This window comes from Eptatretus burgeri, chromosome 2 (genome assembly GCF_056783735.1).
Source record: "Eptatretus burgeri isolate ZD-2024b chromosome 2, Ebu_testis_v1, whole genome shotgun sequence".
In the NCBI taxonomy this organism is placed as follows: Eukaryota; Metazoa; Chordata; class Myxini; order Myxiniformes; family Myxinidae; genus Eptatretus; species Eptatretus burgeri.
In genome coordinates, this window is record NC_140962.1 from 109,217,766 (window position 1) to 109,245,471 (window position 27,706).

Below are 27,706 nucleotides of genomic sequence, written 5' to 3' on the forward strand. Positions count from 1 at the left end.
CTGCATGGCAGACTTGGAACGTCTTTGATGATGTTTCTGAAACATTCACCAATCTCAGCCAGCATCCAACATTGATTCGTGATCTTGACTTTTTTGAAGTTTTTTTTTTTTCTTCAAAATTTGGTTTTTCAAATGGCCAATCAGGCAGATTTGATTGGAATCCCCTGGAGAATAAATGTGCTAAATTTGATGCTTGTATCATCATTTGAATGATTCCTCTCAAAAATTGCTGCGATCTGGCCCACGAATGGTTTCAAGACATTGAGCTCCCACTCAGAGCAGACACTCCAACCATGACGTCACGGAGTGTGTTAAAAGACAATGATGTCAGAAGTGGGATTCGAACCCACGCCCCCAGAGGAGACTGCGACCTTAACGCAGCGCCTTAGACCGCTCGGCCACCCTGATTTGTTGTTGTTGATTGACGTGTACAATTGTTGAGAATTTAATGTTTGATTACTTTTTAAATAATTTTTCAACATTTTTACATTTGGAGGGAGAGAAAATCATTTTCTGACGATGCATTCATGGAGTTAATATATAAATAAATTCGATGCATCACCTTTACACGTGGGACTTGACTCTCAAACACGTGAGACTTTCCTCTTCAGCACGTGAGACTTGCCTCTTTACCACGAGGTACTTTCTTCTTTGTCACGAGTGACTTACCTCTTCAGCACAAGAGACTTGCCTCTTTGTCACGTGGGACTTTCCTCTTTGTCACGTCAGACTTTCCTCTTCAGCACGTGAGACTTGCCTCTTTGCCACGAGAGACTTTCCTCTTTGTCACGTGGGACTAACCTCTTTGCCACGAGGGGCTTTCCTCTTTGTCACGTGGGACTAGCCTCGTTGTCATATGGGACTTTCCCCTTCAGCACGTGAGACTTGCCTCTTTGTCACATGAGACTTTCCTCTTCAGCACGTGGGACTTTCCTCTTTGTCACGAGGACTTTCCTCTTTGTCACGTGGGTCTTTCCTCCTCAGCAAGTGAGACTTGACTCTTCAGCATGTGGGACTTTCCTCTTTGTCATGTGGGACTTTCCTCTTCAGCACTGAGACTTTCCTCTTTGCCACGAGGAACTTTCCTCTTTGTCATGTGGGACGAGCCTCTTTGTCATGTTGTACTTGCATCTTCAGCACATGGGACTTTGCTCTTTGCCACGAGGAACTTTCCTCCTTATCACGTGGGACAAGCCTCTTTATCATGTGGGATTTACCTCTTCGACATGTGGGAATTATGTAATTGTCACTTGGGACTTCTTTCTTCGATATGTGGGACTTTCCTCTTCGACACTTTGGATTTTCCTCATTGTCATGTGGGACTTTCCGCTTTGCGATGTGATTCTTGCCTCTTTTCCAAGTGGGACTTACATCCTTGCCACGTCGGGCTTTCCTCTTCATCACGTGGGTCTTGGCTCATTGCCAGGTATAAGTTTCCCCATGCCACAAACCAAGATGAGCAGAATTTGAAAAAAAGACAACTTAATTAATTTATTATATTTTCCACCCACACAGTTTGGAACTGATGTTGTTTTCTCATTGGCGCCTTTGTATTATCACTGGTGTCCCTCAAGTGTTGTTGCAGAAGCCCCTCAGACATGCGTAACAGGTTCCAAGGTGTCTTAGGGAACTATTAGGGTTCTCATCGAGTCTTTTGGGTATTTGGGTTCTGAAGGGTCCCATAGGGTCTTTGGGGTTTCAAGGGTCTTTGTGGTCGCAAAGTGTATTGGGGGTCTTAAGTGTCTTTAGGGTCTTAAAATATCTGAGTGGTCTTCAGAGTTGTTGGTGTATTCATGGACCATATTGGTCAAAAATATGTTAAACTTTTTATGGGTCTAAATGTTCTTCAGGGTATTTAGGGTATTCTGCGTCTTTGGGGTTTCGAGGGTCTTTGTAGTTTTACGGGTCTTTTGGGGTCTTTAAGCATTTCATGGATTTTCGGGGATTCAAGGGTCATAAGGGTCTCATGTGTCATTGGAGTGGAGAGACTCTTCAAAGTCAAAAGGGTCTTTAAGGGTTTATTAAAAAAGTTTGAGATAATGAAGGAATTTAAATTATTTAATGGACTTATGGTTAATTCTGTTGCACTTGGTATGTATGAATGCCAAAGCTCAGCCACATATGCTGCCCACCGTGAAATGGTGTTTCAACATCGGGGCGGTGCAACATCGGGTCCACCCCTCTCTCCTCAACTGTCAATGTTGTGCATGCATTTTACTGTGACTGTTACAGATGCATCCCCATTCAATAATTATTATATTTTTAACCCCCATCAACCCTGCCTCATATCAGGCAACTTCTTTCTGGGTTTCCATTTTTTCCTTCCACTTCTCTGTTTGAGAGTTTGCATCTGTATCCATCTTGTTCACCTCCTGTATCTAACTCCCCTTACTCCGATTCATTCCCATGTCCCTCATCCCTCCACGTGTTCATCCATTTTGTCCCCCAACCCTGATATCAGTGTGTACCCCCCTCTGTTTTTACTGCTATTTTTATTCTGTCACATCATGGTCCATTCTGTGTTCAAACTTCACCACGAGCCTCAACAGTGGATACAAAACAAATTCTAAATGTACAGACAACCAACAGCTGTGAGACAAAGCACTGATTCTGCAATCACAACGTTAGATTATAAAAACATAAAATAACATTATTTCCCCAACAAGGAACTTCAATGTAGGAGGGCAGGAGGCCCATCGAAGCCTGTGCCATTATTACCAGACGATTGTTGTTTCTTCTTGGTTGAAGATGCAGCAGTTAACCTTGAAATAGACTTCACTGTGACTCCAACGTGGTTCAGGACATCGAGCTCCCACTCAAAGCAGACACTCCAACCATGACGTCACGGAGTGTGTTAAAAGAAAAACATGTCAGAAGTGGGAATCGAACCCACGCCTCCAGAGGAGACTGCGACCTAAACACAGCGCCTTGGACCGCTTGGCCATTCTGACTTGTTGATGTTGCTCGACATGTATGATTTTTGAGAATTTAAAGTTTGATTGCTCTTTGAATAATTGTTCAACATTTTAACATTTGGAGGGAGAGAAAATCATTTTCTGACGATGCATTCATGGAGTTAATATATAAATAAATTCGATGCTTCACCTTTACACGTGGGACTTGCCTCTCAAACACGTGGGACTTTCCTCTTCAGCACGTGAGACTTAACTCTTTGCCACGAGGGACTTTCCATTGTCACGTGGGACTGGCCTCTTTCTCACGTGGCATTTGCCTCTTCGACATGTGAGACTTGCTTCTTCGACACGAGGGTATTCTGTCATTGTCACGTGGGACTTCTTTTTTGATATGTGGGACTTTCCTCTTTGACACTTTGGATTTGCCTCATTGTCACGTGGGACTTTTCGCTTTGCGATGTGATTCTTGCCTCTTTTCCACGTGGGACTTGCCTCCTTGCCACGTCGGGCTTTCCTCTTCATCACGTGGGTCTTGGCTCATTGCCAGGTAGAAGTTCCCCATGCCAAAAACCAAGATAATCGACTTGATAAGATAAGATAAGAGACTTGCTACTTCACTGCATGGTACTTGCCTCTTCGCCATGTGAGAGTTGCATCTTCGACATGTAGGACATGCTTCATTGTCACATGGGAGTTGCCTCTTCACCATTTGGGATTTTCCTCTTTGTAATGTTGGATTTGCCTCTTCGACAAGTGGGATTTGCATATTTGTCATGTGGGACTTGCGTCTACGACACTTGGGACTTGCCTCTTTGTGACTTGGGACTTGGCTCTTCACTACGTGGGTCTTGTCTCTTTATCACTTGAGACTTGCCTTTCAAATTCGTGGGAGTTACCTCTTCGCCACATGGGAGTTGCCTCTTCAACACGAGGAACGTGCATCTTTGTCATGTGGGACTTGGCTCTTAAACACGGGGGACTTGGCTCTTTGACTTGTGTGAGTTGCCTCTTTGCCACATGCGACTTGGCTCTTCACCAAGAAGGACTTATCTCTGCAAAACGTGGGACTTCCCTGTTCGCTATGTGGGACTTGCCTCTTCACCATGTGGGAAATGCCTCATTGTCACATTGGAGTTGCATCTTTGACATGTGGGACTTTCCTCTTTGAGACTTGTGACTCAACTCATTGTTACTTGGGTCTTGCCTCTTCGCCATATGGTATTTGCCTCTTTGTCATGTGGGATTTGCCTCTTTGACAAGTAGGACTTGCCTCTTTGACATGTGGGACTTGCCTCTTTGCTACGTGGGACTTGGCTCTTCGACACGTTGGAATTTCTTCTTCAACAAGTGTGACTTGTCTTATCACCATGAGGGACTTGTCTCTTTGACAGGTGGGACTTGCCACTTCAACACTTGGGACTTGGCACTTCAACACATGGAATTTTCCCTTTGCCAAGAAGGACTTGTCTCTTCGACACGTGGGACTTGTCTCTTTGACACGTGGGACTTGCCTTTCACCAAGAAGGACTTATCTCTTCAACACGTGGTACTTGCCACTTCAATACATGGGACTTCCCTCTTTGCTGCGTGGGCCTTGCCTCTTTGTCACATGGAACTTGCCTCTTTGTGACATGGGACCTTCCTCTTCGACACATGGGACTTGCCTCTTCGTCACGTGGGCCTTTCCTCTTTGTCACGTGGAACTCACCTCTTTGTGACGTTGGCCTTGCCTCGTCATCACGTGGAACTTTCCTCTTTGTGATGTGGGACTTTCCTCTTCCACACATGGGTCATGCCTCTTTGCCACATGGTACATGACTCTTTGCCATGTGGGACTTGCCTCTTCGCCACGTGGATATTGCCTCTTTGTCACGGGCCCTTGCCTCTTTGCCACGTGGGACATGACTCTGCCATGTGGGACTTGCCTCTTCCTCATGTGGGAGTTTTCTCTTTGCCACGGGAGACTTGCCTCTATATCACATGGGACTTGCCTCTTTGTTACATAGGACTTGCCTCTTCATCATGTGGAACTTTCCTCTTTGCCTCATGCGCCTTGACTTTTTGCCATGTGGGACCTGTCTCTTCATCACGTGGGACTTTCCTCTTCGTCCTGTGGGACTTGAATCATTGCCATGTAAAACTTTCTCCATAACAAACCAAGACGAGCAGAACCTGAAAAAAAAGGAAAAATCAATTAATTAATTATATTTTCCACCTGCATGGCTTGGTACTGATGTGGTTTACTCATTGGGGGCCTTTGTATTATCACTGGTGGTCCTCAAGTGTTATTGCAGACGGTCCTCAGACATGTCTAACAGGTTTCTTAGGGTCTTAGGGAACTATTGGTGGTCTAATCGGGTCTATAAGGTCTTAGGTCTCTGAACGATCCGAAAGGGTCTTTGCAGTTTTAAGGGTCTTTGGGGTCTTCAATGGTATTGGGGGTCTTAAGTGTCTGAAGCGTCTCAAAATATCTGAGGGGTCTTCAGAGTTTTGGGAGTATTCAACGATATTATTGGTCTAATGAATCTTAAAGGTCTTATGGGTTTAAATGGTCTTCGGCTTATTTAGGGTATTATGAGTTTTTCGGGGTCTTCAAGCATTTTATGGAATTTAGGGGTCTCATTGATCATTAGGTTCTTAAATGTCTTTGGAGTCGAAAGGGTCTTCAAGGTCTCAAGGGTCTTTTTGGGTTTATCAGAAAAGTTTGAGACAATGAAGGAATTTAAATTATTTTCTGGACTTACAGTTAATTAAGTTGCCCTCTTGGTATGACTGAATGCCAAAGCTCTGAGCAACTTATGCTGCCCACCGTGAAATTGTGTTACAACATCGGGGCGGTGCAACATCGGGTCCACCCCTCTCTCCTCAACTGTCAATGTTGTCCATGCATTTTACAGCGACTGTTACAGATGAATCCCCATTCAATAATTATGATCTTTTTAACCCCCATCAACCCTCCCTCAGGCAACCTCTTTCTGGGTTTCCATTTTTTCCTTCCACTTCTCTGTTTGAGAGTTTGCAGCTGTATCCATCTTGTTCACCTCCTGTGTCTAACTCCCCTTACTCCCATTCATTCCCATGTCCCTCATCCCTCCACGTGTTCATCCATTTTGTCCCCTAACCTTGATATCAGTGTGTACCCCCCTCTTTTTTACTGCTATTTTTGTTCTGTTACATCATGGTCCATTCTGTGTTCAAACTCCACCACGAGCCTCAACAGTGGATACAAAACAAATTCTAAATGTACAGACAATCAACGACTGTGAGACAAAGCACCGATTCTGCAATCACAACGTTAGATTATAAAATCATAAAATAACATCAGTTCCTAAAAAAAGGAACTTCAATGAAGGAGGGCAGGAGGCCCATCATGGCCTGTGCCATTATTTCCAGACGATTGTTGTTTGTTCTTGGTTGAAGATGCAACAGTTAACCTTGAAAAAGTCTTCACTGTGACTCCGACATGAAGTGTAGTAGATAGTAGAAAAATCGTGCAAATTATTATGCAAGCATCAAATTTGGCATTTCTGTTCTGCAGGGCTTTCTGATCAAATCTGCCCGATTGGCCATTTGAAAATCCAAATTTTGAAAAATTTGAAGAAAAAAAAAAGATGCAGTCATCATTGATGACTCAGCACTTATCAATGCCCTACCTAAACGCACTTCAAAGATATTTGATGACCATGCTAAAGAAGACATCATCCCAAAGGTGGAATCCTATGGTGCCAGGTACGAGAGGGTGGACGTAATGTTTGATGTGTACAAGAAGTCAAGTCTGAAGTCCGAGGCAAGGTCGAAAAGGTGGCAAGGAATCAGAATAAGTGACAGGAACCAGTAAGACCCCAAGTAACTGGAGCAGCTTTCTTCGAGATGACAGCAACAAGACTGAGCTGTTTCACTTCCTTGCGGAAAAGATGTGTGAAGCACAGACGACAAGCACAGTCATTGTCACAAAAGGAGAAGATGCCATTAGCAACACAAGGAAGTCACTGGATGCTGTGTCTCCATGTTGTCATGAAGAAGCTGACACTCGAATATTTGTACACGCCAGGGATGCAACGACAGATGGAAGCAAGTCCATCATCATTAAGGCGAATGACATGGGCGTTCTAGTCAAAGCAATATCTGCACTGCCATCCTTCCAGGAACTCGGTCTTGAGAACATGTGGATCGCCTTTGGCCAAGGAGCCAAGGCGCGATGGATTCCAGTCCATGAGGTCGTTTCTGCAAAGGGCCTGAGAAAACTCGAGGGATCCCATACTTCCATGCGTTCACTGGATGTGACGTCGTGTCTCCCTTCCGCGGTAAAGGGAAGAAAACTGCATGGCAGACTTGGAACGTCTTTGATGATGTTTCTGAAACATTCACCAATCTCAGCCAGCATCCAACATTGATTCGTGATCTTGACTTTTTTGAAGTTTTTTTTTTTCTTCAAAATTTGGATTTTCAAATGGCCAATCAGGCAGATTTGATTGGAATCCCCTGGAGAACAAATGTGCTAAATTTGATGCTTGTATCATCATTTGAATGATTCCTCTCAAAAATTGCTGCGATCTGGCCCACGAATGGTTTCAAGACATTGAGCTCCCACTCAGAGCAGACACTCCAACCATGACGTCACGGAGTGTGTTAAAAGACAATGATGTCAGAAGTGGGATTCGAAACCACGCCTCCAGAGGAGACTGCGACCTTAACGCAGCGCCTTAGACCACTCAGCCATCCTGACTTGTTGTTGTTGCTTGACGTGTATGATTGTTGAGAATTTAATGTTTGATTACTTTTTAAATAATTTTTCAACATTTTTACATTTGGAGGGAGAGAAAATCATTTTCTGACGATGCATTCATGGAGTTAATATATAAATAAAGTCGATGCATCACCTTTGCACGTGGTACTTGACTCTCAAACATGTGGGACTTTCCTCTTCAGCACGTGAGACTTGCCTCTTTACCACGAGGGACTTTCTTCTTTGTCACGAGGGACTTTCCTCTTCAGCACAAGAGACTTGCCTCTTTGTCACGTGGGACTTTCCTCTTTGTCACGTCAGACTTTCCTCTTCAGCACATGAGACTTGCCTCTTTGTCACGTGGGACTTTCCTCTTTGTCACGTCAGACTTTCCTCTTCAGCACGTGAGACTTGCCTCTTTGCCACGAGAGACTTTCCTCTTTGTCACGTGGGACTAACCTCTTTGCCACGAGGGGCTTTCCTCTTTGTCACGTGGGACTTTCCTCTTTGTCATGTGGGACTTTCCCCTTCAGCACGTGAGACTTGCCTCTTTGTCACGTGGGGCTAGCCTCTTTGTCACGTGAGACTTTCCTCTTTGTCACGTGGGACTTTCCTTTATGTCACGTGGGACTTTCCTTTTTGTCACGTGGGACGAGCCTCTTTGTCACGTGGGATGAGCCCCTTTGTCACGTGGGACGAGCCTCTTTGCCACGAGGGACTTTCCTCTTTGTCACGTGGGACGATCCTCTTTGTCACGTGGGACGAGCCTCTTTGTCACATGGGACTCGCCTCTTTGTCACGTCGGACTAGCCTCTTTGTCACGAGGGACTTTCCTCTTTGTCACGTGGGACGAGCCTTGTTGTCATGTGGGACTTTCCTCTTTGTCACGTCGGACTAACCTCTTTGCCAGGAGGGGCTTTCCTCTTTGTCACGTGGGACTAGCCTCGTTGTCATGTGGGACTTTCCCCTTCAGCACGTGAGACTTTCCTCTTTGTCACATGAGACTTTCCTCTTCAGCACGTGGGACTTTCCTCTTTGTCACGAGGACTTTCCTCTTTGTCACGTGGGTCTTTCCTCCTCAGCACGTGAGACTTGACTCTTCAGCATGTGGGACTTTCCTCTTTGTCATGTGGGACTTTCCTCTTCAGCACGTGAGACTTGCCTCTTTGCCACGAGGAACTTTCCTCTTTGTCATGTGGGACTAGCCTCTTTGTCACGTTGTGCTTGCATCTTCAGCACGTGTGACTTTGCTCTTTGCCACGAGGGACTTTCCTCCTTATCACGTGGGACAAGCCTGTTTATCATGTGGGATTTACCTCTTCGACATGTGAGACTTGCTTCTTCGACACGTGGGAATTATGTAATTGTCACTTGGGACTTCTTTCTTCGATATGTGGGACTTTCCTCTTCGACCCTTTGGATTTTCCTCATTGTCATGTGGGACTTTCCGCTTTGCGATGTGATTCTTGCCTCTTTTCCAAGTGGAACTTGCATCGTTGCCACGTCGGGCTTTCCTCTTCATCACGTGGGTCTTGGCTCATTGCCAGGTAGAAGTTTCCCCATGCCACAAACCAAGATGAGCAGAATCTGAAAAAAAGATAACTTAATTAATTTATTATATTTTCCACCCACACAGTTTGGAACTGATGTTGTTTTCTCATTGGCGGCCTTTGTATTATCACTGGTGTCCCTCAAGTGTTGTTGCAGAAGCCCCTCAGACATGTGTAACAGGTTCCAAGGTGTCTTAGGGAACTATTAGGGTTCTCATCGAGTCTTTTGGGTATTTGGGTTCTGAAGGGTCCCACAGGGTCTTTGGGGTTTCAAGGGTCTTTGTGGTCGCAAAGTGTATTGGTGGTCTTAAGTGTCTTTAGGGTCTTAAAATATCTGAGTGGTCTTCAGAGTTGTTGGTGTATTCATGGACCATATTGGTCAAAAATATGTTAAACTTTTTATGGGTCTAAATGTTCTTCAGGGTTTTTAGGGTATTCTGCATCTTTGGGGTTTCGAGGGTCTTTGTAGTTTTACGGGTCTTTTGGGGTCTTTAAGCATTTCATGGATTTTTGGGGATTCAAGGGTCATAAGGGTCTCATGTGTCATTGGAGTGGAGAGACTCTTCAAAGTCAAAAGGGTCTTTAAGGGTTTATTAAAAAAGTTTGAGATAATGAAGGAATTTAAATTATTCAATGGACTTATGGTTAATTCTGTTGCACTTGGTATGTATGAATGCCAAAGCTCAGCCACATATGCTGCCCACCGTGAAATGGTGTTTCAACATCGGGGCGGTGCAACATCGGGTCCACCCCTCTCTCCTCAACTGTCAATGTTGTCCATGCATTTTACTGTGACTGTTACAGATGCATCCCCATTCAATAATTATTATATTTTAACCCCCATTAACCCTGCCTCAGGCAACTTCTTTCTGGGTTTCCATTTTTTCCTTCCACTTCTCTGTTTGAGAGTTTGCATCTGTATCCATCTTGTTCACCTCCTGTATCTAACTCCCCTTACTCCGATTCATTCCCATGTCCCTCATCCCTCCACGTGTTCATCCATTTTGTCCCCCAACCCTGATATCAGTGTGTACCCCCTCTGTTTTTACTGCTATTTTTGTTCTGTCACATCATGGTCCATTCTGTGTTCAAACTTCACCACGAGCCTCAACAGTGGATACAAAACAAATTCTAAATGTACAGACGATCAACGGCTGTGAGACAAAGCACTGATTCTGCAATCACAACGTTAGATTATAAAAACATAAAATAACATTATTTCCCCAACAAGGAACTTCAATGTAGGAGGGCAGGAGGCCCATCGAAGCCTGTGCCATTATTACCAGACGATTGTTGTTTCTTCTTGGTTGAAGATGCAGCAGTTAACCTTGAAATAGACTTCACTGTGACTCCAACGTGGTTCAGGACATCGAACTCCCACTCAAAGCAGACACTCCAACCATGACGTCACGGAGTGTGTTAAAAGAAAAACATGTCAGAAGTGGGAATCGAACCCACGCCTCCAGAGGAGACTGCGACCTCAACACAGCGCCTTAGACCGCTCGGCCATCCTGACTTGTTGATGTCGCTCGACATCAATGATTTTTGAGAATTTAAAGTTTGATTGGTCTTTGAATAATTGTTCAACATTTCAACATTTGGAGGGAGAGAAAATCATTTTCTGACGATGCATTCATGGAGTTAATATATAAATAAATTCGATGCATCACCTTAACACGTGGGACTTGCCTCTCAAACACATGGGACTTTCCTCTTCAGCACGTGAGACTTAACTCTTTGCCACGAGGGACTTTCCTTTGTCACGTGGGACTGGCCTCTTTATCACGTGGGATTTGCCTCTTCGACATGTGAGACTTGCTTCTTCGACACGTGGGTATTATGTCATTGTCACGTGGGACTTCTTTTTTGATATGTGGGACTTTCCTCTTTGACACTTTGGATTTGCCTCATTGTCACGTGGGACTTCTTTTTTGGTATGTGGGACTTTCCTCTTTGACACTTTGGATTTGCCTCATTGTCACGTGGGACTTTTCGCTTTGCGATGTGATTCTTGCCTCTTTTCCACGTGGGACTTTCCTCCTTGCCACGTCGGGCTTTCCTCTTCATCACGTGGGTCTTGGCTCATTGCCAGGTAGAAGTTCCCCATGCCAAAAACCAAGATAAGCGACTTGATAAGATAAGATAAGAGACTTGCTACTTCACTGCATGGTACTTGCCTCTTCGCCATGTGAGAGTTGCATCTTCGACATGTAGGACATGCTTCATTGTCACATGGGAGTTGCCTCTTCACCATTTGGGATTTTCCTCTTTGTAATGTTGGATTTTCCTCTTCGACAAGTGGGATTTGCATCTTTGTCATGTGGGACTTGGCTCTTAAACACGGGGGACTTGGCTCTTTGACTTGTGTGAGTTGCCTCTTTGCCACATGCGACTTGGCTCTTCACCAAGAAGGACTTATCTCTGCAAAACGTGGGACTTCCCTGTTCGCTATGGTGGACTTGCCTCTTCACCATGTGGGAAATGCCTCATTGTCACATTGGAGTTGCATCTTTGACATGTGGGACTTTCCTCTTTGAGACTTGTGACTCAACTCATTGTTACTTGGGTCTTGCCACTTCGCCATATGGTATTTGCCTCTTTGTCATGTGGGATTTGCCTCTTTGACATGTGGGACTTGCCTCTTTGCTACGTGGGACTTGGCTCTTCGACACGTTGGAATTTCTTCTTCAACAAGTGTGACTTGTCTTATCACCATGAGGGACTTGTCCCTTTGACAGGTGGGACTTGCCACTTCAACACTCGGACTTGCCACTTCAACACATGGAATTTTCCCTTTGCCAAGAAGGACTTGTCTCTTCGACACGTGGGACTTGCCTTTCACCAAGAAGGACTTATCTCTTCAACACGTGGTACTTGCCACTTCAATACATGGGACTTCCCTCTTTGCTGCATGGGCGTTGCCTCTTTGTCACGTGGAACTTGCCTCTTTGTGACATGGGACCTTCCTCTTCGACACATGGGACTTGCCTCTTCGTCACGTGGGCCTTTCCTCTTTGTCACGTGGAACTCACCTCTTTGTGACGTTGGCCTTTCCTCGTCATCACGTGGAACTTTCCTCTTTGTGATGTGGGACTTTCCTCTTCGACACATGGGTCATGACTCTTTCCCATGTGGGACTTGCCTCTTCACCACGTGGGTCATGCCTCTTTGCCACGTGGTACATGACTCTTTGCCATGTGGGACTTGCCTCTTCGCCACGTGGATATTGCCTCTTTGTCACGGGCCCTTGCCTCTTTGCCACGTGGGACATGACTCTGCCATGTGGGACTTGCCTCTTCCTCATGTGGGAGTTTTCTCTTTGCCACGGGAGACTTGCCTTTATATCACATGGGACTTGCCTCTTTGTTACATAGGACTTGCCTCTTCATCATGTGGAACTTTCCACTTTGCCTCATGCGCCTTGACTTTTTGCCATGTGGGACCTGTCTCTTCATCACGTGGGACTTTCCTCTTCGTCCTGTGGGACTTGAATCATTGCCATGTAAAACTTTCTCCAGAACAAACCAAGACGAGCAGAACCTGAAAAAAAAAGGAAAAATCAATTAATTAATTGTATTTTCCACCTGCATGGCTTGGTACTGATGTGGTTTACTCATTGGGGGCCTTTGTATTATTTTATCACTGGTGGTCCTCAAGTGTTATTGCAGACGGTCCTCAGACATGTCTAACAGGTTTCTTAGGGTCTTAGGGAACTAATGGTGGTCTAATCGGGTCTATAAGGTCTTAGGTCTCTGAACGATCCGAATGGGTCTTTGGAGTTTTAAGGGTCTTTGGGGTCTTCAATGGTATTGGGGGTCTTAAGTGTCTGAAGCGTCTCAAAATATCTGAGGGGTCTTCAGAGTTTTGGGAGTATTCAAGGATATTATGGGTCTAATGAATCTTAAAGGTCTTATGGGTTTAAATGGTCTTCGGCTTATTTAGGGTATTATGAGTTTTTCGGGGTCTTCAAGCATTTTATGGAATTTAGGGGTCTCATGGATCATTAGGTTCTTAAATGTCTTGGGAGTCGAAAGGGTCTTCAAGGTCTCAAGGGTCTTTTTGGGTTTATCAGAAAAGTTTGAGACAATGAAGGAATTTAAATTATTTTCTGGACTTACAGTTAATTAAGTTGCCCTCTTGGTATGACTGAATGCCAAAGCTCTGAGCAACTTATGCTGCCCACCATGAAATTGTGTTACAACATCGGGGCGGTGCAACATCGGGTCCACCCCTCTCTCCTCAACTGTCAATGTTGTCCATGCATTTTACAGCGACTGTTACAGATGAATCCCCATTCAATAATTATGATCTTTTTAACCCCCATCAACCCTCCCTCAGGCAACCTCTTTCTGGGTTTCCATTTTTTCCTTCCACTTCTCTATTTGAGAGTTTGCAGCTGTATCCATCTTGTTCACCTCCTGTGTCTAACTCCCCTTACTCCCATTCATTCCCATGTCCCTCATCCCTCCACGTGTTCATCCATTTTGTCCCCTAACCTTGATATCAGTGTGTACCCCCTCTTTTTCACTGCTATTTTTGTTCTGTTACATCATGGTCCATTCTGTTTTCAAACTCCACCACGAGCCTCAACAGTGGATACAAAACAAATTCTAAATGTACAGACAATCAACGACTGTGAGACAAAGCACCGATTCTGCAATCACAACGTTAGATTATAAAATCATAAAATAACATCAGTTCCTAAAAAAAGGAACTTCAATGTCGGAGGGCCGGAGGCCCATCATAACCTGTGCCATTATTTCCAGACGATTGTTGTTTGTTCTTGGTTGAAGATGCAACAGTTAACCTTGAAAAAGTCTTCACTGTGACTCCGACATGAAGTGCAGTAGATCGTAGAAAAATCGTACAAATTATTATGCAAGCATCAAATTTGGCATTTCTGTTCTGCAGGGCTTTCTGATCAAATCTGCCCGATTGGCCATTTGAAAATCCAAATTTTGAAAAATTTGAAGAAAAAAAAAGATGCAGTCATCATTGATGGCTCAGCACTTATCAATGCCCGACCTAAACGCACTTCAAAGATATTTGATGACCATGCTAAAGAAGACATCATCCCAAAGGTGGAATCCTATGGTGCCAGGTAGGAGAGGGTGGACGTAGTGTTTGATGTGTACAAGAAGTCAAGTCTGAAGTCCGAGGCGAGGTCGAAAAGGTGGCAAGGAATCAGAATAAGTGACAGGAACCAGTAAGACCCCAAGTAACTGGAGCAGCTTTCTTCGAGATGACAGCAACAAGACTGAGCTGTTTCACTTCCTTGCGGAAAAGATGTGTGAAGCACAGACGACAAGCACAGTCATTGTCACAAAAGGAGAAGATGCCATCAGCAACACAAGGAAGTCACTTGATGCTGTGTCTCCATGTTGTCATGAAGAAGCTGACACTCGAATATTTGTACACGCCAGGGATGCAACGACGGATGGTAGCAAGTCCATCATCATTAAGGCTAATGACATGGGCGTACTAGTCATAGCAATATCTGTACTGCCATCCTTGCAGGAACTCGGTCTTGAGAGCATGTGGATTGCCTTTGGCCAAGGAGCCAAGGCGCGATGGATTCCAGTCCATGAGGTAGTTTCTGCAATAGGGCCTGAGAAAGAGAGAGGGATCCCATACTTCCATGAGTTCACTGGATGTGACGTCGTGTCTACCTTCCGTGGAAAAGGGAAAAAAACTGCATGGCAGACTTGGAACGTCTTTGATGATGTTTCTGAAACATTCACCAATCTCAGCCAGCATCCAACATTGATTCGTGATCTTGCCTTTTTTGAAGTTTTTTTTTTTCTTCAAAATTTGGATTTTCAAATGGCCAATCAGGCAGATTTGATTGGAATCCCCTGAGAACAAATGTGCTAAATTTGATGCTTGTATCATCATTTGAATGATTCCTCTCAAAAATTGCTGCGATCTGGCCCACGAATGGTTTCAAGACATTGAGCTCCCACTCAGAGCAGACACTCCAACCATGACGTCACGGAGTGTGTTAAAAGACAATGATGTCAGAAGTGGGATTCGAACCCATGCCCCCAGAGGAGACTGCGACCAAAACGCAGCGCCTTAGACCGCTCGGCCATCCTGACTTGTTGTTGTTGCTTGACGTGTACGATTGTTGAGAATTTAATGTTTGATTACTTTTTAAATAATTTTTCAACATTTTTGCATTTGGAGGGAGAGAAAATCATTTTCTGACGATGCATTCATGGAGTTAAAATATAAATAAATTCGATGCATCACCTTTACACGTGGGACTTGACTCTCAAACACGTGGGACTTTCCTCTTCAGCACGTGAGACTTGCCTCTTTACCACGAGGGACTTTCCTCTTTGTCACGAGGGACTTACCTCTTCAGCACAAGAGACTTGCCTCTTTGTCACGTGGGACTTTCCTCTTTGTCACGTCAGACTTTCCTCTTCAGCACGTGAGACTTGCCTCTTGCCACGAGAGACTTTCCTCTTTGTCACGTGGGACTTTCCTCTTTGTCATGTGAGACTTTCCCCTTCAGCACGTGAGACTTGCCTCTTTGTCACGTGAGACTTTCCTCTTCAGCACGTGGGACTTTCCTCTTCAGCACGTGAGACTTTCCTCTTTGTCACGAGGACTTTCCTCTTTGTCACGTGGGTCTTTCCGCCTCAGCACGTGAGACTTGACTCTTCAGCATGTGGGACTTTCCTCTTTGTCACGTCAGACTTTCCTCTTCAGCACGTGAGACTTGCCTCTTTGCCACGAGAGACTTTCCTCTTTGTCACGTGGGACTAACCTCTTTGCCACGAGGGGCTTTCCTCTTTATCACGTGGGACTTTCCTCTTTGTCATGTGGGACTTTCCCCTTCAGCACGTGAGACTTGCCTCTTTGTCAAGTGGGACTAGCCTCTTTGTCATGTGAGACTTTCCTCTTTGTCACGTGGGACTTTCCTTTTTGTCACGTGGGACTTTCCTTTTTGTCACGTGGGACGAGCCTCTTTGTCACGTGGGATGAGCCCCTTTGTCACGTGGGACGAGCCTCCTTGCCAGGAGGGACTTTCCTCTTTGTCACGTGGGACGATCCTCTTTGTCACGTGGGACGAGCCTCTTTGTCACATGGGACTCGCCTCTTTGTCACGTCGGACGAGCCTCTTTGTCACGAGGGACTTTCCTCTTTGTCACGTGGGACTTGCCTCTTTGCCACGAGGAACTTTCCTCTTTGTCATGTGGGACTTGCCTCTTTGTCACGTTGTACTTGCATCTTCAGCACGTGGGACTTTGCTCTTTGCCACGAGGGACTTTCCTCCTTTTCACGTGGGACAAGCCTTTTTATCATGTGGGATTTACCTCTTCGACATGTGAGACTTGCTTCTTCGACACGTGGGAATTATGTAATTGTCACTTGGGACTTCTTTCTTCGATATGTGGGACTTTCCTCTTCGACACTTTGGATTTTCCTCGTTGTCATGTGGGACTTTCCGCTTTGCGATGTGATTCTTGCCTCTTTTCCAAGTGGGACTTACATCCTTGCCACGTCGGGCTTTCCTCTTCATCACGTGGGTCTTGGCTCATTGCCAGGGAGAAGTTTCCCCATGCCACAAACCAAGATGAGCAGAATCTGAAAAAAAGATAACTTAATTAATTTATTATATTTTCCACCCACACAGTTTGGAACTGATGTTGTTTTCTCATTGGTGGCCTTTGTATTATCACTGGTGTCCCTCAAGTGTTATTGCAGAAGCCCCTCAGACATGTGTAACAGGTTCCAAGGTGTCTTAGGGAACTATTAGGGTTCTCATCGAGTCTTTTGGGTATTTGGGTACTGAAGGGTCCCATAGGGTCTTTGGGGTTTCATGGGTCTTTGTGGTCGCAAAGTGTATTGGGGGTCTTAAGTGTCTTTAGGGTCTTAAAATATCTGAGAGATCTTCAGAGTTGTTGGTGTATTCATGGACCATATTGGTCAAAAATATGTTAAACTTTTTATGGGTCTAAATGTTCTTCAGGGTATTTAGGGTATTCTGCATCTTTGGGGTTTCGAGGGTCTTTGTCGTTTTGCGGGTCTTTTGGGGTCTTTAAGCATTTCATGGATTTTCGGGGATTCAAAGGTCATAAGGGTCTCATGTGTCATTGGAGTGGAGAGACTCTTCAAAGTCAAAAGGGTCTTTAAGGGTTTATTAAAAAAAAGTTTGAGATAATAAAGGAATTTAAATTATTTAATGGACTTATGGTAAATTCTGTTGCACTTGGTATGTATGAATGCCAAAGCTCTGAGCCACATATGCTGCCCACAGTGAAAAGGTGTTTCAACATCGGGGCGGTGCAACATCGGGTCCACCCCTCTATCCTCAACTGTCAATGTTATCCATGCATTTTACTGAGACTGTTACAGATGCATCCCCATTCAATAATTATTATATTTTTAACCCCCATCAACCCTGCCTCAGGCAACTTCTTTCTGGGTTTCCATTTTTTCCTTCCACTGCTCTGTTTGAGAGTTTGCAGCTGTATCCATCTTGTTCACCTCCTGTATCTAACTCCCCTTTCTCCGATTCATTCCCATGTCCCTCATCCCTCAACGTGTTCATCCATTTTGTCCCCCAACCCTGATATCAGTGTGTACCCCCCTCTGTTTTTACTGCTATTTTTGTTCTGTCACATCATGGTCCATTCTGTGTTCAAACTTCACCACGAGCATCAACAGTGGATACAAAACAAATTCTAAACGTACAGACAATCAACGACTGTGAGACAAAGCACTGATTCTGCAATCACAACATTGGATTATAAAAACATAAAATAACATCATTTCCCCAACAAGGAACTTCAATGTAGGAGGGCAGGAGGCCCATCGAAGCCTGTGCCATTATTACCAGACGATTGTTGTTTCTTCTTGGTTGAAGATGCAGCAGTGAACCTTGAAAAAGACTTCACTGTGACTCAGACATGGTTCAGGACATCGAGCTCCCAGTCATCGCAGACACTCCAACCATGACGTCACGGAGTGTGTTAAAAGAAAAACATGTCAGAAGTGGGAATCGAACCCACGCCTCCAGAGGAGACTGCGACCTAAACACAGCGCCTTAGACCGCTCGGCCATCCTGACTTGTTGATGTTGCTCGACATGTATGATTTTTGAGAATTTAAAGTTTGCTTTTTGAAAAATTGTTCAACATTTTAACATTTGGAGGGAGAGAAAATCATTTTCTGACGATGCATTCATGGAGTTAATATATAAATAAATTCGATGCATCACCTTTACACGTGGGACTTGACTCTCAAACACGTGGGACTTTCCTCTTCAGCACGTGAGACTTGCTTCTTTACCACGAGGGACTTTCCTCTTTGTCACGAGGGACTTTCCTCTTCAGCACAAGAGACTTGCCTCTTTGTCACGTGGGACTTTTCTCTTTGTCACGTCAGACTTTCCTCTTCAGCACGTGAGACTTGCCTCTTTGCCACGAGGTATTTTCCTCTTTGTCACGTGGGACTTTCCTCCTCAGCACGTGGGACTTTCCACTTTGTCACGTGGGACTTTCCTCTTTGTCATGTGGGACTTTCCCCTTCAGCACGTGAGACTTGCTTCTTTGTCACGTGAGACTTTCCTCTTCAGCACGTGGGACTTTCCTCTTTGTCACGAGGACTTTCCTCTTTGTCACGTGGGTTATTCCTCCTCAGCACGTGAGACTTGACTCTTCAGCATGTGGGACTTTCCTCTTTGTCATGTGGGACTTTCCTCTTCAGCACGTGAGACTTTCCTCTTTGCCACGAGGAACTTTCCTCTTTGTCATGTGGGACTAGCCTCTTTGTCACGTTGTACTTGCATCTTCAGCACGTGGGACTTTGCTCTTTGCCACGAGGGACTTTCCTCCTTGTCACGTGGGACAAGCCTCTTTATCATGTGGGATTTACCTCTTCGACATGTGAGACTTGCTTCTTCGACACGTGGGAATTATGTAATTGTCACTTGGGACTTCTTTCTTCGATATGTGGGACTTTCCTCTTCGACACTTTGGATTTTCCTCTTTGTCATGTGGGACTTTCTGCTTTGCGATGTGATTCTTGCCTTTTTTCCAAGTGGGACTTACATCCTTGCCACGTCGGGCTTTGCTCTTCATCACGTGGGTCTTGGCTCATTGCCAGGTAGAAGTTCCCCATGCCAAAAACCAAGATAAGCGACTTGATAAGATAAGATAAGAGACTTGCTACTTCACTGCATGGTACTTGCCTCTTCGCCATGTGAGAGTTGCATCTTCGACATGTAGGACATGCTTCATTGTCACATGGGAGTTTCCTCCTCACCATTTGGGATTTTCCTCTTTGTAATGTTGGATTTGCCTCTTCGACAAGTGGGATTTGCATATTTGTCATGTGGGACTTGCGTCTACGACACTTGGGACTTGCCTCTTTGTGACTTGGGACTTGGCTCTTCACTATGTGGGTCTTGTCTCTTTATCACTTGAGACTTGCCTTTCAAATTCGTGGGAGTTACCTCTTCGCCACATGGGAGTTGCCTCTTCAACACGAGGAACGTGCATCTTTGTCATGTGGGACTTGGCTCTTAAACACGGGGGACTTGGCTCTTTGACTTGTGTGAGTTGCCTCTTTGCCACATGCGACTTGGCTCTTCACCAAGAAGGACTTATCTCTGCAAAACGTGGGACTTCCCTGTTCGCTATGTGGGACTTGCCTCTTCACCATGTGGGAAATGCCTCATTGTCACATTGGAGTTGCATCTTTGACATGTGGGACTTTCCTCTTTGAGACTTGTGACTCAACTCATTGTTACCTGGGTCTTGCCTCTTCGCCATATGGTATTTGCCTCTTTCTCATGTGGGATTTGCCTCTTTGACAAGTAGGACTTGCCTCTTTGACATGTGGGACTTGCCTCTTTGCTACGTGGGATTTGGCTCTTCGACAAGTTGGAATTTCTTCTGCAACAAGTGTGACTTGTCTTATCACCATGAGGGACTTGTCTCTTTGACAGGTGGGACTTGCCACTTCAACACTTGGGACTTGCCACTTCAACACATGGAATTTTCCCTTTGCCAAGAAGGACTTGTCTCTTTGACACGTGGGACTTGCCTTTCACCAAGAAGGACTTATGTCTTCAACACGTGGTACTTGCCACTTCAATACATGGGACTTCCCTCTTTGCTGCGTGGGCCTTGCCTCTTTGTCACGTGGAACTTGCCTCTTTGTGACATGGGACCTTCCCCTTCGACACATGGGACTTGCCTCTTCGTCACGTGGGCCTTTCCTCTTTGTCACGTGGAACTCACCTCTTTGTGACGTTGGCCTTGCCTCGTCATCACGTGGAACTTTCCTCTTTGTGATGTGGGACTTTCCTCTTCGACACATGGGTCATGCCTCTTTGCCACGTGGTACATGACTCTTTGCCATGTGGGACTTGCCTCTTCGCCACGTGGATATTGCCTCTTTGTCACGGGCCCTTGCCTCTTTGCCACGTGGGACATGACTCTGCCATGTGGGACTTGCCTCTTCCTCATGTGGGAGTTTTCTCTTTGCCACGGGAGACTTGCCTCTATATCACATGGGACTTCCCTCTTTGTTACATAGGACTTGCCTCTTCATCATGTGGAACTTGCCTCTTTGCCTCATGCGCCTTGACTTTTTGCCATGTGGGACCTGTCTCTTCATCACGTGGGACTTTCCTCTTCGTCCTGTGGGACTTGAATAATTGCCATGTAAAACTTTCTCCATAACAAACCAAGACGATCAGAACCTGAAAAAAAAGGAAAAATCAATTAATTAATTATATTTTCCACCTGCATGGCTTGGTACTGATGTGGTTTACTCATTGGGGGCCTTTGTATTATCACTGGTGGTCCTCAAGTGTTATTGCAGACGGTCCTCAGACATGTCTAACAGGTTTCTGAGAGTCTTAGGGAACTATTGGTGGTCTAATCGGGTCTATAAGGTCTTAGGTCTCTGAACGATCCGAATGGGTCTTTGGAGTTTTAAGGGTCTTTGGGGTCTTCAATGGTATTCGGGGTCTTAAGTGTCTGAAGCGTCTCAAAATATCTGAGGGGTCTTCAGAGTTTTGGGAGTATTCAAGGATATTATGGGTCTAATGAATCTTAAAGGTCTTATGGGTTTAAATGGTCTTCGGCTTATTTAGGGTATTATGAGTTTTTCGGGGTCTTCAAGCATTTTATGGAATTTAGGGGTCTCATTGATCATGAGGTTCTTAAATGTCTTTGGAGTCGAAAGGGTCTTCAAGGTCTCAAGGGTCTCTTTGGGTTTATCAGAAAAGTTTGAGACAATGAAGCAATTTAAATTATTTCATGGACTTACAGTTAATTAAGTTGCCCTCTTGGTAAGACTGAATGCCAAAGCTCTGAGCAACTTATGCTGCCCACCGTGAAATTGTGTTACAACATCGGGGCGGTGCAACATCGGGTCCACCCCTCTCTCCTCAACTGTCAATGTTGTCCATGCATTTTACAGCGACTGTAACAGATGAATCCCCATTCAATAATTATGATCTTTTTAACCCCCATCAACCCTCCCTCAGGCAACCTCTTTCTGGGTTTCCATTTTTTCCTTCCACTTTTCTGTTTGAGAGTTTGCAGCTGTATCCATCTTGTTCACCTCCTGTGTCTAACTCCCCTTACTCCCATTCATTCCCATGTCCCTCATCCCTCCACGTGTTCATCCATTTTGTCCCCTAACCTTGATATCAGTCTGTACCCCCCCTCTTTTTTACTGCTATTTTTGTTCTGTTACATCATGGTCCATTCTGTGTTCAAACTCCACCACGAGCCTCAACAGTGGATACAAAACAAATTCTAAATGTACAGACAATCAACGACTGTGAGACAAAGCACCGATTCTGCAATCACAACGTTAGATTATAAAATCATAAAATAACATCAGTTCCTAAAAAAAGGAACTTCAATGTAGGAGGGCAGGAGGCCCATCATAGCCTGTGCCATTATTTCCAGACGATTGTTGTTTGTTCTTGGTTGAAGATGCAACAGTTAACCTTGAAAAAGTCTTCACTGTGACTCTGACATGAAGTGTAGTAGATAGTAGAAAAATCGTGCAAATTATTATGCAAGCATCAAATTTGTCATTTCTGTTCTGCAGGGCTTTCTGATCAAATCTGCCTGATTGGCCATTTGAAAATCCAAATTTTGAAAAATTTGAAGAAAAAAAAGATGCAGTCATCATTGATGGCTCAGCACTTATCAATGCCCCACCGAAACGCACTTCAAAGATATTTGATGACCATGCCAAAGAAGACATCATCCCAAAGGTGGAATCCTATGGTGCCAGGTACGAGAGGGTGGACGTAGTGTTTGATGTGTACAAGAAGTCAGGTCTGAAGTCCGAGGCAAGGTCGAAAAGGTGGCAAGGAATCACAATAAGTGACAGGAACCAGTAAGACCCCAAGTAACTGGAGCAGCTTTCTTCGAGATGACAGCAACAAGACTGAGCTGTTTCACTTCCTTGAGGAAAAGATGTGTGAAGCACAGACGACAAGCACAGTCATTGTCACAAAAGGAGAAGATGCCATTAGCAACACAAGGAAGTCACTGGATGCTGTGTCTCCATGTTGTCATGAAGAAGCTGACACTCGAATATTTGTACACGCCAGGGATGCAACGACGGATGGCAGCAAGTCCATCATCATTAAGGCTAATGACACGGGCGTACTAGTCATAGCAATATCTGTACTGCCATCCTTACAGGAACTCGGTCTTGAGAGCATGTGGATTGCCTTTGGCCAAGGAGCCAAGGCGCGATGGATTCCAGTCCATGAGGTAGTTTCTGCAATAGGGCCTGAGAAAGACAGAGGGATCTCATACTTCCATGCGTTCACTGGATGTGACGTCGTGTCTACCTTCCGTGGAAAAGGGAAGAAAACTGCATGGCAGACTTGGAACGTCTTTGATGATGTTTCTGAAACATTCACCAATCTCAGCCAGCATCCAACACTGATTCGTGATCTTGGCTTTTTGAAGTTTTTTTTTCTTGTTCAAAATTTGGATTTTCAAATGGCCAATCAGGCAGATTTGATTGGAATCGCCTGGAGAACAAATGTGCTAAATTTGATGCTTGTATCATCATTTGAATGATTCCTCTCAAAAATTGCTGCAATCTGGCCCACGAATGGTTTCAAGACATTGAGCTCCCACTCAGAGCAGACACTCCAACCATGACGTCACGGAGTGTGTTAAAAGACAATGATGTCAGAAGTGGGATTCGAACCCACGCCTCCAGAGGAGACTGCGACCTTAACGCAGTGCCTTAGACCGCTCGGCCATCCTGACTTGTTGTTGTTGTTGCTTGACGTGTACGATTGTTGAGAATTTAATGTTTGATTACTTTTTAAATAATTTTTCAACATTTTTACATTTGGAGGGAGAGAAAATCATTTTCTGACGATGCATTCATGGAGTTAATATATAAATAATTTCGATGCATCACCTTTACACGTGGGACTTGACTCTCAAACACGTGGGACTTTCCTCTTCAGCACGTGAGACTTGCCTCTTTACCACGAGGGACTTTCCTCTTTGTTACGAGGGCCTTTCCTCTTCAGCACAAGAGACTTGCCTCTTTGTCACGTGGGACTTTCCTCTTTGTCACGTCAGACTTTCCTCTTCAGCACGTGAGACTTGCCTCTTTGTCACGTGGGATGAGCCCCTTTGTCACGTGGGACGAGCCTCTTTGCCACGAGGGACTTTCCTCTTTGTCACGTGGGACGATCCTCTTTGTCACGTGGGACGAGCCTCTTTGTCACATGGGACTCGCCTCTTTGTCACGTCGGACTAGCCTCTTTGTCACGAGGGACTTTCCTCTTTGTCACGTGGGACTAACCTCTTTGCCACGAGGGGCTTTCCTCTTTGTCACGTGGGACTAGCCTCGTTGTCATGTGGGACTTTCCCCTTCAGCACGTGAGACTTTCCTCTTTGTCACATGAGACTTTCCTCTTCAGCACGTGGGACTTTCCTCTTTGTCACGAGGACTTTCCTCTTTGTCATGTGGGTCTTTCCTCCTCAGCACGTGAGACTTGACTCTTCAGCATGTGGGACTTTCCTCTTTGTCATGTGGGACTTTCCTCTTCAGCACGTGAGACTTGCCTCTTTGCCACGAGGAACTTTCCTCTTTGTCATGTGGGACTAGCCTCTTTGTCACGTCAAACTTGCATCTTCAGCACGTGGGACTTTGTTCTTTGCCACGAGGGACTTTCCTCCTTGTCACGTGGGACAAGCCTCTTTATCATGTGGGATTTACCTCTTCGACATGTGAGACTTGCTTCTTCGACACGTGGGAATTATGTAATTGTCACTTGGGACTTCTTTCTTCGATATGTGGGACTTTCCTCTTCGACACTTTGGATTTTCCTCATTGTCATGTGGGACTTTCCGCTTTGCGATGTGATTCTTGCCTCTTTTCCAAGTGGGACTTACATCTTTGCCACGTCGGGCTTTCCTCTTCATCACGTGGGTCTTGGCTCATTGCCAGGTAGAAGTTTCCCCATGCCACAAACCAAGATGAGCAGAATCTGAAAAAAAGATAACTTAATTAATTTATTATATTTTCCACCCACACAGTTTGGAACTGATGTTGTTTTCTCATTGGCGGCCTTTGTATTATCACTGGTGTCCCTCAAGTGTTATTGCAGAAGCCCCTCAGACATGTGTAACAGGTTCCAAGGTGTCTTAGGGAACTATTAGGGTTCTCATCGAGTCTTTTTGGTATTTGGGTTCTGAAGGGTCCCATAGGGTCTTTGGGGTTTTAAGGGTCTTTGTGGTCGCAAAGTGTATTGGGGGTCTTAAGTGTCTTTAGGGTCTTAAAATATCTGAGAGGTCTTTAGAGTTGTTGGTGTATTCATAGACCATATTGGTCAAAAATATGTTAAACTTTTTATGGGTCTAAATGTTCTTCAGGGTATTTAGGGTATTCTGCGTCTTTGGGGTTTCGAGGGTCTTTGTAGTTTTACGGGTCTTTTGGCGTCTTTAAGCATTTCATGGATTTTCGGGGATTCAAGGGTCATAAGGGTCTCATGTGTCATTGGAGTGGAGAGACTCTTCAAAGTCAAAAGGGTCTTTAAGGGTTTATTAAAAAAGTTTGAGATAATGAAGGAATTTAAATTATTTAATGGACTTATGGTTAATTCTTTTGCACTTGGAATGTATGAATGCCAAAGCTCTGAGCCACATATGCTGCCCACCGTGAAATGGTGTTTCAACATCGGGGCGGTGCAACATCGGGTTCACCCCTCTCTCCTCAACTGTCAATGTTGTCCATGCATTTTACTGCGACTGTTGCAGATGCATCCCCATTCAATAATTATTATATTTTTAACCCCCATCAACCCTGCCTCAGGCAACTTCTTTCTGGGTTTCCATTTTTTCCTTCCACTTCTCTGTTTGAGAGTTTGCAGCTGTATCCATCTTGTTCACCTCCTGTATCTAACTCCACTTACTCCGATTCTTTCCCATGTCCCTCATCCCTCCACGTGTTCATCCATTTTGTCCCCCAACCCTGACATCAGTGTGTACCTCCCTCTGTTTTTACTGCTATTTTTGTTCTGTCACATCATGGTCCATTCTGTGTTCAAACTTCACCACGAGCCTCAACAGTGGATACAAAACAAATTCAAAATGTACAGACAATCAACGACTGTGAGACAAAGCACTGATTCTGCAATCACAACGTTGGATTGTAAAAACATAAAATAACATCATTTCCCCAACAAGGAACTTCAATGTAGGAGGGCAGGAGGCCCATCGAAGCCTGTGCCATTATTACCAGACGATTGTTGTTTCTTCTTGGTTGAAGATGCAGCAGTTAACCTTGAAAAAGACTTCACTGTGACTCCAACGTGGTTCAGGACATCGAGCTCCCAGTCATCGCAGACACTCCAACCATGACGTCACGGAGTGTGTTAAAAGAAAAACATGTCAGAAGTGGGAATCGAACCCATGCCTCCAGAGGAGACTGGGACCTAAACACAGCACCTTCGACCGCTCGGCCATCCTGACTTGTTGATGTTGCTCGACATGTATGATTTTTGAGAATTTAAAGTTTGCTTTTTGAAAAATTGTTCAACATTTTAACATTTGGAGGGAGAGAAAATCATTTTCTGACGATGCATTCATGGAGTTAATATGTAAATAAATTCGATGCATCACCTTCACACGTGGGACTTGACTCTCAAACACGTGGGACTTTCCTCTTCAGCACGTGAGACTTGCCTCTTTACCACGAGGGACTTTCCTCTTTCTCACGAGGGACTTTCCTCTTCAGCACAAGAGACTTGCCTCTTTGTCAGGTGGGACTTTTCTCTTTGTCACGTCAGACTTTCCTCTTCAGCACTGAAGACTTGCCTCTTTGCCACGAGGGACTTTCCTCTTTGTCACGTGGGACTTTCCTCCTCAGCACGTGGGACTTTCCACTTTGTCACGTGGGACTTTCCTCTTTGTCATGTGGGACTTTCCTCTTTGTCACGAGGACTTTCCTCTTTGTCACGTGGGTTATTCCTCCTCAGCACCTGAGACTTGACTCTTCTGCATGTGGGACTTTCCTCTTTGTCATGTGGGACTTTCCTCTTCAGCACGTGAGACTTGCCTCTTTGCCACGAGGAACTTTCCTCTTTGTCATGTGGGACAAGCCTCTTTGTCACGTTGTACTTGCATCTTCAGCACGTGGGACTTTGCTCTTTGCCACGAGGGACTTTCCTCCTTGTCACGTGGGACAAGCCTCTTTATCATGTGGGATTTACCTCTTCGACATGTGAGACTTGCTTCTTCGACATGTGGGAATTATGTAATTGTCACTTGGGACTTCTTTCTTCGATATGTGGGACTTTCCTCTTCGACACTTTGGATTTTCCTCTTTGTCATGTGGGACTTTCTGCTTTGCGATGTGATTCTTGCCTTTTTTCCAAGTGGGACTAACATCCTTGCCACATCGGGCTTTCCTCTTCATCACGTGGGTCTTGGCTCATTGCCAGGTGGAAGTTTCCCCATGCCACAAACCAAGATGAGCAGAATCTGAAAAAAAGATAACTTAATTAATTTATTATATTTTCCACCCACACAGTTTGGAACTGATGTTGTTTTCTCATTGGCGGCCTTTGTATTATCACTGGTGTCCCTCAAGTGTTATTGCAGAAGCCCCTCAGACATGTGTCACAGGTTCCAAGGTGTCTTAGGGAACTATTGGGGTTCTCATCGAGTCTTTTTGGTATTTGGGTTCTGAAGGGTCCCATAGGGTCTTTGGGGTTTTAAGGGTCTTTGTGGTCGCAAAGTGTATTGGGGGTCTTAAGTGTCTTTAGGGTCTTAAAATATCTGAGAGGTCTTTAGAGTTGTTGGTGTATTCATAGACCATATTGGTCAAAAATATGTTAAACTTTTTATGGGTCTAAATGTTCTTCAGGGTATTTAGGGTATTCTGCGTCTTTGGGGTTTCGAGGGTCTTTGTAGTTTTACGGGTCTTTTGGGGTCTTTAAGCATTTCATGGATTTTCGGGGATTCAAGGGTCATAAGGGTCTCATGTGTC

At 44.9% G+C, this 27,706-nt stretch overlaps 8 non-coding genes across 8 annotated transcripts; all 8 read right to left on the reverse strand.

The window, feature by feature from the left end:
- Positions 1–325: 325 nt before the first annotated feature.
- TRNAL-AAG (transfer RNA leucine (anticodon AAG)) lies at positions 326–408 on the reverse strand. Its single transcript has one exon. It is a non-coding gene; the product is annotated as a tRNA-Leu (tRNA).
- A 2,460-nt stretch (positions 409–2,868) lies between these two features.
- On the reverse strand, positions 2,869–2,951 carry TRNAL-UAG (transfer RNA leucine (anticodon UAG)). Its single transcript has one exon. It is a non-coding gene; the product is annotated as a tRNA-Leu (tRNA).
- A 4,607-nt stretch (positions 2,952–7,558) lies between these two features.
- On the reverse strand, positions 7,559–7,641 carry TRNAL-AAG (transfer RNA leucine (anticodon AAG)). The gene has a single exon. It is a non-coding gene; the product is annotated as a tRNA-Leu (tRNA).
- A 2,983-nt stretch (positions 7,642–10,624) lies between these two features.
- TRNAL-GAG (transfer RNA leucine (anticodon GAG)) lies at positions 10,625–10,707 on the reverse strand. Its single transcript has one exon. It is a non-coding gene; the product is annotated as a tRNA-Leu (tRNA).
- A 4,499-nt stretch (positions 10,708–15,206) lies between these two features.
- On the reverse strand, positions 15,207–15,289 carry TRNAQ-UUG (transfer RNA glutamine (anticodon UUG)). The gene has a single exon. It is a non-coding gene; the product is annotated as a tRNA-Gln (tRNA).
- A 2,900-nt stretch (positions 15,290–18,189) lies between these two features.
- Positions 18,190–18,272, reverse strand: TRNAL-UAG (transfer RNA leucine (anticodon UAG)). Its single transcript has one exon. It is a non-coding gene; the product is annotated as a tRNA-Leu (tRNA).
- A 5,111-nt stretch (positions 18,273–23,383) lies between these two features.
- Positions 23,384–23,466, reverse strand: TRNAL-AAG (transfer RNA leucine (anticodon AAG)). Its single transcript has one exon. It is a non-coding gene; the product is annotated as a tRNA-Leu (tRNA).
- A 2,638-nt stretch (positions 23,467–26,104) lies between these two features.
- On the reverse strand, positions 26,105–26,187 carry TRNAL-UAG (transfer RNA leucine (anticodon UAG)). Its single transcript has one exon. It is a non-coding gene; the product is annotated as a tRNA-Leu (tRNA).
- Between the last annotated feature and the right edge of the window lie 1,519 nt (positions 26,188–27,706).